Raw genomic sequence first — 12,824 nt, 5'->3', positions numbered from 1 at the left:
CAGAAATTTGAGGCCAGGTACAGTGGTTCACACCTGTAATCCCAGCACTTTGGGAGGCCGAGGTGGGCAGATCATGAGGTCAGGAGTTCAAGACCAGCCTGGCCAGCATGGTGAAACACTGTCTCTACTAAAAATACAGAAAATTAGCCGGGCATGGTGACACACACCTGTAATCCCAGCTACTCGGGAGGCTGAGGCAGGAGAATCGCTGGAACCCAGGAGGCAGAGGTTGCAGTGAGCCGAGATCATGCCACTGCACTCCATCCTGGGCGATAGAGCAAGACTCTGTCTCAAAAATAAATAAATAAATAAATAAATAAATAAATAAATAAATAATAAAAATAGCCAGGCCTGGTGGCAAATGCCTGTAGTTCTAACTACTTAAGAGGCTGAGGCAGGAGGATTACTTGAGCCCAAGGAGTTACAGGCTACAGTGAGCTATGATGATGCCACCACACTCCAGCCTGGGTGACAGGATGAGGTTGTCTCTAAAAATAAATTAATAAATAAAAGAAATTCCCTATTCGCCCACTTCTTCGTACCCATTCACCTTGCCACAAAAATTTATTCCCCACCTCTACCTACGTTAAGACCTGTAGTCTGCTGTTTCCTTTACTTGGTGCCTTATCCATCAGTTTCTTCTCACTTTTATTTCCCTTCTTTTTTTTGAGACAGGGTCTCACTCTGTCTCGCAGGCAAGAGTCTATAGCCTTGACCTTTCAAGCTAAGTGATCCTCCCACCTCAGCCTCCTGGGTAGCTGGGATTACAGACGTGTGCCACCATGCCCGGCTAATTTTTTTTTCTTGGTATTTCCTGTAGAGACAGGGTTTTGCTGTGTTGCCCAGGCTGCTCCTGAACCACTGGGCTCAAGTGATCTGTCTGCCTTGGCCTCCCGAAGTGCTGGGATTACAGCCGTGAGCTACTGCACCCGGCCTATTTTCTTTCTTATACAACTTAGAATCCAGGGTCTGGACTGTAAATCACTCTCTAGACAAAGCCCCCCATTTCCTGATCATTTGATCCTTTTGCTCACACCTGGGCTGCCAAGCACTGTGGGAGAAAATCATACACCTGGGCAAATTGGTACTGGTACATGTAAATTTCAGGCAATCACTTTGGCACTATGCAGTAATTGTACATGTTACTCTGGTTAGCTGTCACTCTTAGATTTCATAGTGACTGTTACAAGCCTAGCCCACTCTCTTCAGACTTGTTCCTGCTTCTCTTCCCCGCTTCCTCTTCACAGATGATCCAATTTTCCACTTCATAGAGCCTAGCGAGGCTGTCACACAGGAGCTACCGCACCTCCTTGCCACCACACTTCAAAACTTAAAATATCCCCCTCTGCCCTCATCCTCACTCAGCAGCCTGTTTCTTCTCTCCTTTGTGTGCAGACTTAGTGAAGGGTTTCTGCAGGTCATCTTCTTCCTTGCCTTGCCATCCACTGCACTCCTGCAGTAGGTCCCTCCATCCCACCTGCCACTGGGTCCCTGCCTGGTCCTTGGCCTCCAAACCTGACAACCCCCTGGTTTTTATGTCTCTCTCACTGCCCTTTCTTTTAGTTGTCTTTGTTGATTTCATCTCTGTCAAACTGACTTCTGTCAACAGGCACGCACAGATGTCTGTTTTCTCTTTTAACTACAGCAAAACAATTTTGGGCTTCTGTTCTTGTCCTTCTGCTGGAGGACTGGAGTCTGTTGCAGAGTGAGCGGCACCTGGCTCTTTTGTGCTGCATGAATGTGGGCACTTGCATGGGCCGTAGGACTTCTCACTATCATCTTAGCTGAATGCTGTGCCAGGCCGTATACAGTAACCACGTCTCTTAGCTGCTGAGCAGATCTACACTCTGCAGAAATAGTACCCTAGAGTTTATTCTGCACACATGGATGGGGGAATGTTTGATTGGCATCTTTCAGATTAGAAATGGGCAGGAATTTCCCTGATAGACTGGTTTCACCATTACAGTATTCTGAAAGTGTGGTCCTCTGCAAGGCTCAGCAGTGCCTATGAGAATTATCAAGGTGCACTGAAGTGGCAGTTTTGGCCCCCCCACCCCCTTTTTTTTTTGAGATAAGGTCTTGCTCTGTCACCCAGGCTAGAGTGCAGTGGTGCAGATCATAGTACCCTGAAGCCTTGACCTCCTGGGCTCAAATGATCTTCCTGCCTCAGCCTCCTGAGTAGCTGGGACTACAGGTGCATGACACCACACCTGCCTATTTTTGAAATTTTTTTGTAGAGACGGGGTCTCGCTAAGTTGCCCAGGCTTGTCTGGAGCTCCTGTTGGCCTCCCCCTCTGCCAAGCCTCAGATCTGTTCTATTTAATGCCTCTGCATCACTGATTCTCTTCTTCGCTGTGGAAGGGTTGCTGCCCGCTCCCCTCCTACTCATTCAAAGGCTGCCTCTACTCATCTTGTTACTCCTCTCATTTTCTTTCCTCTTCTCTTATCTCTTCTGTTAACTTTCACGTCAAAATCTGAACATTTAGTAGGCATAATTCATTGATTTATGTTCCCGAGCTGGGCATTTGGGGATGGAAAGATTATGAGAATGACACAGCATTGCCCTTCAGGTGATCCTAAGAGAGAAACATCTCAATGTAGAATTCCAGTAGAATATAGTAAAGACTGCTACAGTCTATGCTGAGCATTTTATTTACATAATTTTATATAATCTCTATTTTTTATTTTTTTGATATGGAGTCTTGCTCAGGCTGGAGTGCAGTGGTATGATCTAAGCTCACTGCCACCTCTGCTTCTTGGGTTCAAGCAATTCTCCTGCCTCAGCCTCCTGAGTAGCTGGGACTACCGGCACCCACCACCACACTTGGCTAATTTTTGTCTTTTTCATTGTGACAGGGTTTCCCCATATTGGCCAGGCTAGTCTTGAACTTCTGACCTCAGGTGATCCACCTGCCTCAGCTTCCCAAAGTATTGGGATTACAGGTGTGAGCCACCATACCTGACCAGATAATCTTTAAAAATCTCCTCAAGACTGCCAGGGTTATCCTCATTTTACAGAGGGGGAAACTGAGGCTGTGAGAAGTGAAGTCATTTGCTCAAGGTCACTTAAACAGCAAGTCACAGAGTGGGAAATACTGTCTAGGTTTGGTGAGAATGCAAAGCTCATGCTCTTAACTCCTGTTAGTACAAGTACAGTTTCTCTCCCACATCACCTTTTTCAAAGGGCTGATGATAAATAGTAGAATTCAAGTCCTAAGAATAGACTATTTACATATTGAATATTAGCTTTAAGTTTATAGTGAAGTGTTGGAGAAGTAACTAGCTAAAAGTCATTTGTGTAGTGCTGGGTTTTTTCTCCATTGGTTACGGTATGATTACTAGTAATGCAGAATTCTTAGTCTGCCTGAAAATTATACTAGCCTCATTTATTTTGTAATGCATTTGTTATAACTATGTTTCTCATTGGTAACATATTTCTAGCAAAATAGTGTATTCGCCTACTGCTACCTTAAAAGCTAACTTCAAACTTAAGTCTTAAAATATTTCACAGCTTTGAAATTTTAAGTGACTTCCAGCTGAGGGAGGAAAAAAGGGTTATCTGTCGTGGAAGGTATGTAGGAACCACTTTATAGATCACTAAAGATGATTTAGTCCGATTTAATCTATTACACTTATCTGGAAACTAGCACCTTTGCATCCTTCTGGGGAACCTAAAATGCTTATATCCAGGGTCTGGCACTAGTGATGTGAACCTGGATTCAGTTCTTTTTGGAGTGCTTCCATGTTATGTGTTCTGACCATCATAGTACTGTCTCCCAGTTTGACTCCTTTTGCTTCTGTTGTTTTACTCCAGACAAGGAATTCACAGTAGATGGTTCTGAGAGATGATTCTATGAGAATTACTTATTAATTGATTTAATAAGTATGTATTGAGCACTCCTACCAACCAGGCCCGGCTCTGAGTGCTGGGGATGTAATGGGGCACAGAACGGCATTTCTGCCTGTTTGAGCTTTTGCCCTAAAGGGTAGGGGGCACCCAGTAAACATGGGGTGCCATGTCAGGTTATGATAAATGTTGTGAAGAGATGCAAAGCCAAGTAGAGGGATAGAGAGTCATGTTTCGCTAAGTCTCCAGGCCTCTCCGAGCAGGTGACAGAGGAAGAGCGTTCCAGGAAGGGGGAATCACACCCCGGGATGAGAGAGTGCTGGGCAGGTCAAAGGAGCACCTCTGTCAGCCGTCGTGTCGCTGCAGCAGAGTGGGCAACAAAGGAAAGAGCAATTGGAAAGGTACCCAGAGGTCAGTCGATGCAAGCCTGATGGGCCGTGGTGGGCAGTTTAGATTTGACTCCCAGTGGCATGAGAGGCCCTTCCTGGACAGAGGAAAGGTGTGTTAGAACTTTTAATTGTAAAGGGTCACTGGATGCTATGGGGGCAGTGGGAGTGTGCTGGGGACAAGAGTGGAAGTGTGGTGTGGTCCAAGTGAGCGGGGTGGTCCAGGTGGGTAGGTGGTGGCTGAGACAGGGTTAGTAGCATTGGGGGTTGGAAGAAAGGGTTAGATTGGGGATGTTGAAGATAGAGCTGGTATAATTTGTTGATAGCTCAGTTGTAGGGTATGAGAGAAAGAAGAACCAAGGATAATTCCAAGACTTTTAGACTGAGCAACTAGGTAAAGGGAAGTGCTATCTACTGAGATGGGGAAAGTGAAGGATGAGCAAGGTGAATAGGAGGAGATGTTGGCAGGTGTTCCATGAAAAAAGGATTTTGTAGTCAAATTTGTTTTGGAAACATGGTTCTAGAGCATGACCAGGGGCTGGAGTAGAGGTGGCAGGGGGAGGGCTGAAGAAACCCATTTGTCTTTATCCCCCTACTTTCACCTCCTTACTACTAATATTCCTACCAGGGGTTGCTGTATGAGGGTGTAATAAAGGAGAACAATCAGCTAATTCCACTGTTGCAGCCATTTGTCAGTTTAGTCAAACAATGGGTTGGTGATATTAATTAACCATAATCATAATGATTGCACCCATTGTCCAGATAGGGCCAGCCACTGTGTTTGACTGAAGCAGAGCAATCAAAGTTCCAGGCAAAGTCTCTTGAGGAATTTTTTCACCACTGCAGACAAGGAGCATAGCATTTACCCACAATGTTGAATTCCAGTAGGATGCTGAGTGAAAGTTCCTTGTGGGGAATATGGTAGGAAATAGCAGAACAAGATGAAAAAATATTCACAGAGAAAAACTCCGGGGCAACAGTTGGATCTGTGGCTGAATTGGAAACATAAAGAGTTGGAGAGGTTAGGCGGGTTCCCTCATGGTCCCTAGGGTCCAGGACAAATTCTACAAGGCTTGTTAGGGAAAAGGAAATCTTACAAAGCTTGGTTGAGAACAGGGAGGAAGGGGGTCTACCAGGGCAGTTCTGTGTGAGTGATGGAATGTTGCCCCCGCCATTCATTCATTCATTCATTCATTCATTTATTTATTATTTGAGACGGAATTTCGCTCTTGTCACCCAGGCTGGAGTGCAATGGCGCGATCTTGGCTCACTGCAATCTCTGCCTCCTGGGTTCAAGTGATTCTCCTGCCTCAGCCTCCTGAGTAGCTGGGATTATAGGCACGCACCACAACACCCAGCTAATTTTTGTATTTTTAGTAGAGATAGGGTTTCACCATGTTGGCTGGGCTGGTCTTGAACTCCTGACCTCAGGTGAGCCACCACACCTGGCCTTACTTATTTTTAATGGGTTTTTGAAGGCAAAATCCACATAACATAAAATCAGCCATTTCGAAGTGAATAATTCAATGGCATTTTAGTACATTCACAATGTTGTACAGCTACCCTTCTGTCTAGTTCCAAAGCCTCTTTATCCACCCCACAAAAGAAACCCTGTTTCCATTAAGCAATCAGTCCCTATTTTTCCCTCTCCTCAGCCCCTGGCAACCACCCTAACCTTTTTTCTATGGGGGACAAGAAAGCAGCTTTGACCGTGGGTGAACATACAGGCTGCTTAGGACCGGGATATATGGATTTGGGATGGCTGTTTGCAGGCGTTGCTTGGGAATGCCAGCATCCCTGTACCTGGAGACCTCAGGATCTGTGAGAAGCCCCGGTACCCCCACACTCAGAGCGGAGGAAGCCACTGGGCTTGTGGGAAGCTGAGCTTGAATATGACCTCTTCCACTGGAATAAAGTGCCTTTGGCTTCCAAAGGAAAGAGCTTGGGAGAGGCTAGTTGGTTGAGGCAACCCAGAGGGAGCTTCTGGGACCACTTTAAGGCAGTTCAGCTCCTTGCAGCACAGCAATGAACAATGAACAAGTATGGTTAAAGGTAACAAGGGAAGTGTCATTTCCAGCTTGCCTAGCATGGGTTTGGCACCTCCATTCATTTGTTGGGGGCATCAGGAGATTGTGTAAACATATGAGGACTTTGAATCACTAGTACATTGTTTCACACTGGAATTTATAATAGCCTAAGGTCCAGATACTTGGTTGCATATCTGCTTGGTCGGAAATGCCGTCGTTCCAGCTATTCAAGAGCCAGGCCAGGCACAGTGCCTCACACCTGTAATCTCAGCACTTTGGGAAGCTGAGGGGAGGATCACTTGAGGCCAACAGTTTGAGAGCAGCTTGGGCAACACAGCGAGACCCTGTCTTTACCAAAACGAAACAAAACAAAACACAACCAGATTTCAGATGCTTAATGTTTCTATGGTACTTATTAAGCTAAGTGAATGGAGTGGAGAGAAATACAGAAAGGAGAAGGAATCTTTGATTTTTCCCTTTCTCCTTCTGTAATGGACTGAATGTTTTTGTCTTCCCCCAAAATCTCTATATTGAAGGGCTGACTCCCAATGCGATGGTATTTGGATGTAGAGCTTTTGGGAGGCAATGAGGTTTTCATGAGGTCATGTAGCTACGGCCCCCATATGGGATTTGTGTCCTTATAAGAGGAAGGGAGACCCAAGTGCTCCGTCTTTCCCTGCCTTGTAAGGGCACAGCAGGCCAGGAGGAAAGCCCTCACCAGGAACCACATCTGCTGGCCCCTTGATCTTGAACTTCCAGCCTCCAGAACTGTGAGAAATAAATTCCTTTTGTCTGTGTCACCCAGTTGATGGTATTTTGTTAGAACAGCTCACACTGGCTAAGATACCTCCCCTTTTTATCTGTTTGTTTAATGCACTCTACATGCCAGTTGTACACAACTAAATAAGTAGATCCAAGCAATATAGTGGTATTTAAAGTAGGTAAAACTTTATTTTCCTCCCTCCAGTCATAATTGCTGGGAAGTAGCCTTTTTAAGTTTGGGGTTTCTTTAGTCTTCTCGCACCATCTCAAAAGGTAGTCATCAGCCACTTGTGGCCGTTTGAATTTAAATTAATTAAAATGAAATATAGTTAACCATTGAGTTCCTCAGTCACACTAGCCATATTCAAGTGTGCCATGGCCACATGTGGCTGGTGGCTGCCGTGATGAACAGTGCAGACATAGAACGTTTCCATTCTTACAAAGTGTCCTGTTAGACAGCAGTGTTCTAGAGGAATTCTATTCCTATACAAACATATACACTGACATGGTTGGCATAACATTGTACATACTGTTCTGCAGTTTGTTTTTTTCGCCTAACAGAGAAACTGTTAATTTAGTGTGATCCACATGCAACGTCATGCCAGGAAAAATGTAAAACAGAATGCATAATCAAACATAGAGTTTGGGTAAATTAAAATTATTTTAATTTCAAATTTTAGAGGTAATTGCAACATAACTTAATGCTTGTTCCAACTTTAACTAAACAGATTATTTTTGGAACTGGTCCACTCAGCCTTGCATGTGTTAAGAAAGATGATTCTTAGGAGATGTACTTGGGCTTAATCTGCTAGGCTTACCCTATATATTCATACACAGTTCCTATTATTCCTCTGTTTTATAAGCAGAATTGATATCTTTTTCTGCCTTCCCACAATTCAGTGACCACTAGGCACATGTGGCTATTTACATTTGAATCCGTATTTTAAATTAAATTAAAACATTCCTCAGTTGTACTAGATGTGAAGTACTCCTTAGTCCCATGTGGCTGGTAGCTCTGGTGTTGGGTGGCATGGCTGGGGACATCACCATTGTTGCAGAAGGCTCTGTTATACAGTGCTGCACTCTGCACTTGGTTCAGTTACATCTGTCATTAAATGCAGTGACTTTCCACAGGAGAGAGATGGGAGCAGCGATAACTCCCAGGGAGGACATCGCGAAATTTCTGTGATTGGATGGAGAGCTTGCATCTTCATGCCCTTCCCACTTGAAGTTCTGATGCTTTTCTTGGAAGACATGTCTTCCAGAAGTCTGTTGAGAATTAGTGTTCCATAGTAAGTTAATTGTGGGAAAGAAAATTGGTGCCAATAGCTTTTCAGGGTTGGACTATTACTGATAATTGGTGAGGTCCATACATAGTTAAACAGCACCTATATATAACAGTAAATGCTGCTGTTCAATTTTGGCTCCAGAGCATTTAGTAACATTAGTTACAGCAAGTGCTGACAATTACATTGAAGCTTTGTAAAATGATAAAAAATTAGAATATTGGAAATGCATTCTGTCTTGTGTGCAAAACAGGATGTATTTATGCCACCTTTTATGGTTAGGAAATACATAATCTAGAAAGATTCACAAGAAGCAGAATACTTTGCTCTGGGAATGGAAACAGTACAAGAAGACTGGTGAAAAAGATTGACTTTCACTGTATACGTGTTGCTTCATATACTTTGTAAATATATGCTTGTTTTAGTAGTAGAAAAAAATCAAATAATGAAGGAAAAATAAAACACATTCTTAAAATGTGCAGGACACACAATAGGTCATTTAGGAAGCTAGGATCACATAGGACAGAAAGAATTGCACAGTTGAGTGAGAGCGTAGGGCTGGGTTCATGTGGCCAGAGCGTAAACCCGCACGAGGCCGCTGGGCACACCTTCTCCTGACGCTGGCCCAGCATTTCTTAGCTTCTGGCTATTCTGCAACAATTAAAGCTTTAAAACTGTTTTTCTTACATAAATTTAATATGTTTTAGGAAAAAAGTATTTCTAGTACTGATTTTTTTTTTTTTTTAAGTACAACCCTTTTTAACACTTGTGGAACACAACTTAGGAAATGCTGACTGAAACTCTTGGAAATAATTAGAACAGAAAGATGAGACTGAAAAGAAATTATTTTAGGTCTGGGTCACCCTGCTTTAGCACCAGTCTGAGGCCGGAGAATGGCGTGAACCCGGGAGGCAGAGCTTGCAGCGAGCTGAGATTGCGCCACTGCACTCCAGCCTGAGGGCGACAGAGCAAGACTCCGTCTCAAAAAAAAAAAAAAAGAAAAAAGAAAATGAATCTTAGCGTTAACTGAGTTTAAGTCGAATTGTGACGCATTGTGGCTTATTCGGCACAGCCTGCTCACAGATAAGCCACATGGGCACTGAGGGTTCTCTTAAAAGTCCACACTGCTCTTTCTCCTCCCCCATCCTTGGCTGACAGGTATTGTCAGTGAGGAAGAGGTGGGAAGGACAGCAGGGTGGGGACGTAGACAGTAGAGACCGAGTGGCTTTCTCCCACCACCACGCCTCCGTACTTGTGCATCCAGGAGACAGCAGCATCAAGATGGAGTGCCTGCAGAGTTAACGGTGAAGTGTTCGTTTTTGAAAACTGAACCTGTAATTCAGCAAAATTAATTTTTCTATTAAAGCAAGTTGCTAGGCTCTATACCTTTTCAGGAAAGAAAACTAATTAGTTTGGGAAAAATTTATGTCCCAAACAGCATGTGCTATTAAGGAAATCTTGTTTGTTGTGGAAATTTAAGGCAGAGCTTCCCAAAGGCAAGGGTAATTTGCAAAATATTTAACAACTAGGACAGCATGGGAATCCAGTCATTCAGGGCGGATGCCAGCTCAAATAACTGGCGTGCTGTACCAGTGCCTACAGGCTGAATGTTACTCCTCCTGGAAGCTGAAGCCATTGGAGATAGGAGATGAGCCATTACTGGGTTTTGTGGCAGAGCCTGCTGGTTGGCCCCCAGTGTCCATACTCCCCCTTTATATAGCAACCTGAGACCTACTTTATAGCCAGGGCCATGGCAGCTATATGGTCATGTGACTAAATTCTGGTCAGTGGGAGGTGAGTTACCACGTGGGCCCTTCCAGGAACCTTCCTTAAGAGACAGTGTGTCTTCCTGCTTTGCCTTTTCTTCTCCGTCCCTTTCCCGTTCTGCTGTCTGGAATGTGGAAGCCACCATCTTGGACCATGAGGTTCAGGTCACAGTTCAGCTTGATGTTACTTAAAACTTAACCGTCCTGTGAGCTGGGTATTTCTGTTTTCCTTTAATGGCTTACGGGACTGGGATTAAAGAAAAATTAAGTAACTTGCCTCAGTACTTCCCAGCCAGCTAGGCCAGCATTTGAATCCCCGTCTGACCTTTCTGAATTCCAGTCTCCAAAAGTTTAATCCTTGCTGTAGTGATTAACATGAAACTGAAGGAGGGCATGTGACACATGGTTTTGCAATATTCACGTTTTGGCAGAGCCCCAGTTTTGTGGATTTTTTTTTTTTTTTTTTATAAAGACGTTGGGTTTTTCAGAGAAATTCATTTGTGGGTTTTTGAAAGTGACAAACATGTTAACTGTATTTCAGTCAGTAATACTTATCAGAAAAGCTTTTTTTTTTTATTTCAAAGAATCCCACGTGGTTCCTCTAATTTCTAGTATTAATTGTAATTTGCTAATTAGGAGAGTTCTGTGAAAAGAAAATAGTTGGAAGAGAGACTGTGGTTCATTTTCTTTAGTTATATCTACATTGGAGAACATTTCAAGACAATTAGATTTTTTTTTTTTTTTTTAGAATTCTCTATGCAATAATTCCAAAATGTTACCAATATTTATTACATGACTATTTAGAAATTAGGATGATAGTGGAATGAAGGCCATAAATGGATTGTGACATGGGAGCAGCCACTGCAGCCAGTGTTTCTGCAAAGTTTAGTCAGAGGAGAACAGAGACCTAGGATGGCCCCGTGCTGTGCTGCTGGGGCCTGGGAGGCTTGGTGTTGGGGAAGGAAGCTGGCAGCGGATGCCTGGAAGGCCAGTGGGGCCCAGCAGGTCTGGGGAGGTGGCTAAATGGGGCCCAGTGCAAACAAGTAGCTGGCAGCAGAACCTGCAGTGGAGTCGAGGGTCTTGATCTGCAGCCAAGGCTCCTTCTGGTGGGGCCCTGAGTGACCCTTCAAGTCCATTCATTTTTGTCCTCAGAGTGGAACACTTAATTGGCCACAAGCACAGCAAACTCCCACTTGTTCCTGGGAACACAAGATCTGCAGGATTTGCCCTATGAAAAAGGATTCTGTGGCAACTAAGTTTGGGAAAATGCTGTGTTGTAGTACTTTTCCTAGAAACTCACATGCCCTCTTAGCACTGTAAAAGTCTAGGATGTTGAAAAATCTGTTTAACTTTATTTAACCCAGTGTCTGAAACTGACTTGAACATGGAAATCAAATTTTTTTTTAAAAAAAAAATATAATGACCCGTGGAACTACTACATGAATTTAATGACACGCAGTTAACAGTGCTCTCGGAAATAGTTGTGTGAGTAGGTTGACTTCCTGAGAAGACGCTAGATTTGAATCTGAGAGTCTGGGACTTTTCTTGGTGTCCTACTTGCCCTTATTTGCCAATCTATATTGTCTGCACTTGAATGTGCTTGCTCATACGTATTTCATAGAAGCAAAACTTTGATGCTTGAGAGGCCCTTTGAGGTCATCTAGTTCTGCCTTCTCATTTGCTGGTTGAAGAAACTAAGGAAGGTTAAGTCACTTACCAGAGGCCAGTAAGTGAGTGTGCTGGAGCCATTCAGTGTGCCATTAGTCAATCTGAAGTGGAAGTTACTTGAGTTAGTTCCTTACTTTCAAGACTTTAATACTGATATCTTGAGATTAGGACGGGATAAGAGTGAAAGCATTACTGTTGGATTTCCTGCCAAGGTTTGGGATGGGTAAAATGAGCAAAAGAAAGAGTGCCCTGGGTATAGATGGTGCTTAATAACAGGACTGCTGCAGAGGAAAGCAAGAACCCAGATCAAGACTGCCCCCCCAGAATTAACTTATTTGTGTGTTTAAGAATGACTTAAAATAAGCTCCTATTGCAAAAGAATATAGAAAGTGCGGTGGTGCAATCACGGCTCACTGTAACCTCGACCTCCCAGGTTCAAGCGATCCTCCCATCTTAGACTCCCAGGCTCATTCATTTTTGTCCTCAGAGTGGAACACTTAATTGGCTGTAAGCAAAGCAAACTCCCACAGGTGTGCACCACCACGACCACCTAATTTTTTTTATTTGTAGTGACAGGGTCTCTCTGTGTTGTCCAGGCTGATCTCCAACTCCTGGACTCAAGCTGTCCTCCTGCCTCGGCCTCCCAAAGTGTTGGGATTACAAGCACGAGCCACTGCGCCCAGCTGCTTCTGAGTGGCTCCTAAGCAATGGACTGATGAACAACTAAACAGATGACATTGTAGCTATTGCCATATTTCATAGCATGGCGACTACCTTGAGCCCGTCAGTGCTCATTAGGTGCAGGAGGTAACACTTGTTTGTTTTTCATGGAGGTAAAGGTTTGCAAGCATGTTTTTTGGAACTTTCTGCAAGGCCCGTGTTATTGACGTCCTTAAGATCCAAATTATTTTGCTTTTTTTTTTTTTTTTTTTTGAGACGGAGTCTCGCTCTTTCACCCAGGCTGGAGTGCAGTGGCGCGATCTCGGCTCACTGCAAGCTCCGCCTCCCGGGTTCACGCCATTCTCCTGCCTCAGCCTCTCCGAGTAGCTGGGACTACAGGCGTCTGCCACCACGCCCGGCTA

Source organism: Symphalangus syndactylus, chromosome 6 (genome assembly GCF_028878055.3).
Source record: "Symphalangus syndactylus isolate Jambi chromosome 6, NHGRI_mSymSyn1-v2.1_pri, whole genome shotgun sequence".
NCBI lineage: Eukaryota > Metazoa > Chordata > Mammalia > Primates > Hylobatidae > Symphalangus > Symphalangus syndactylus.
This window is presented reverse-complemented; position numbering follows the sequence as displayed.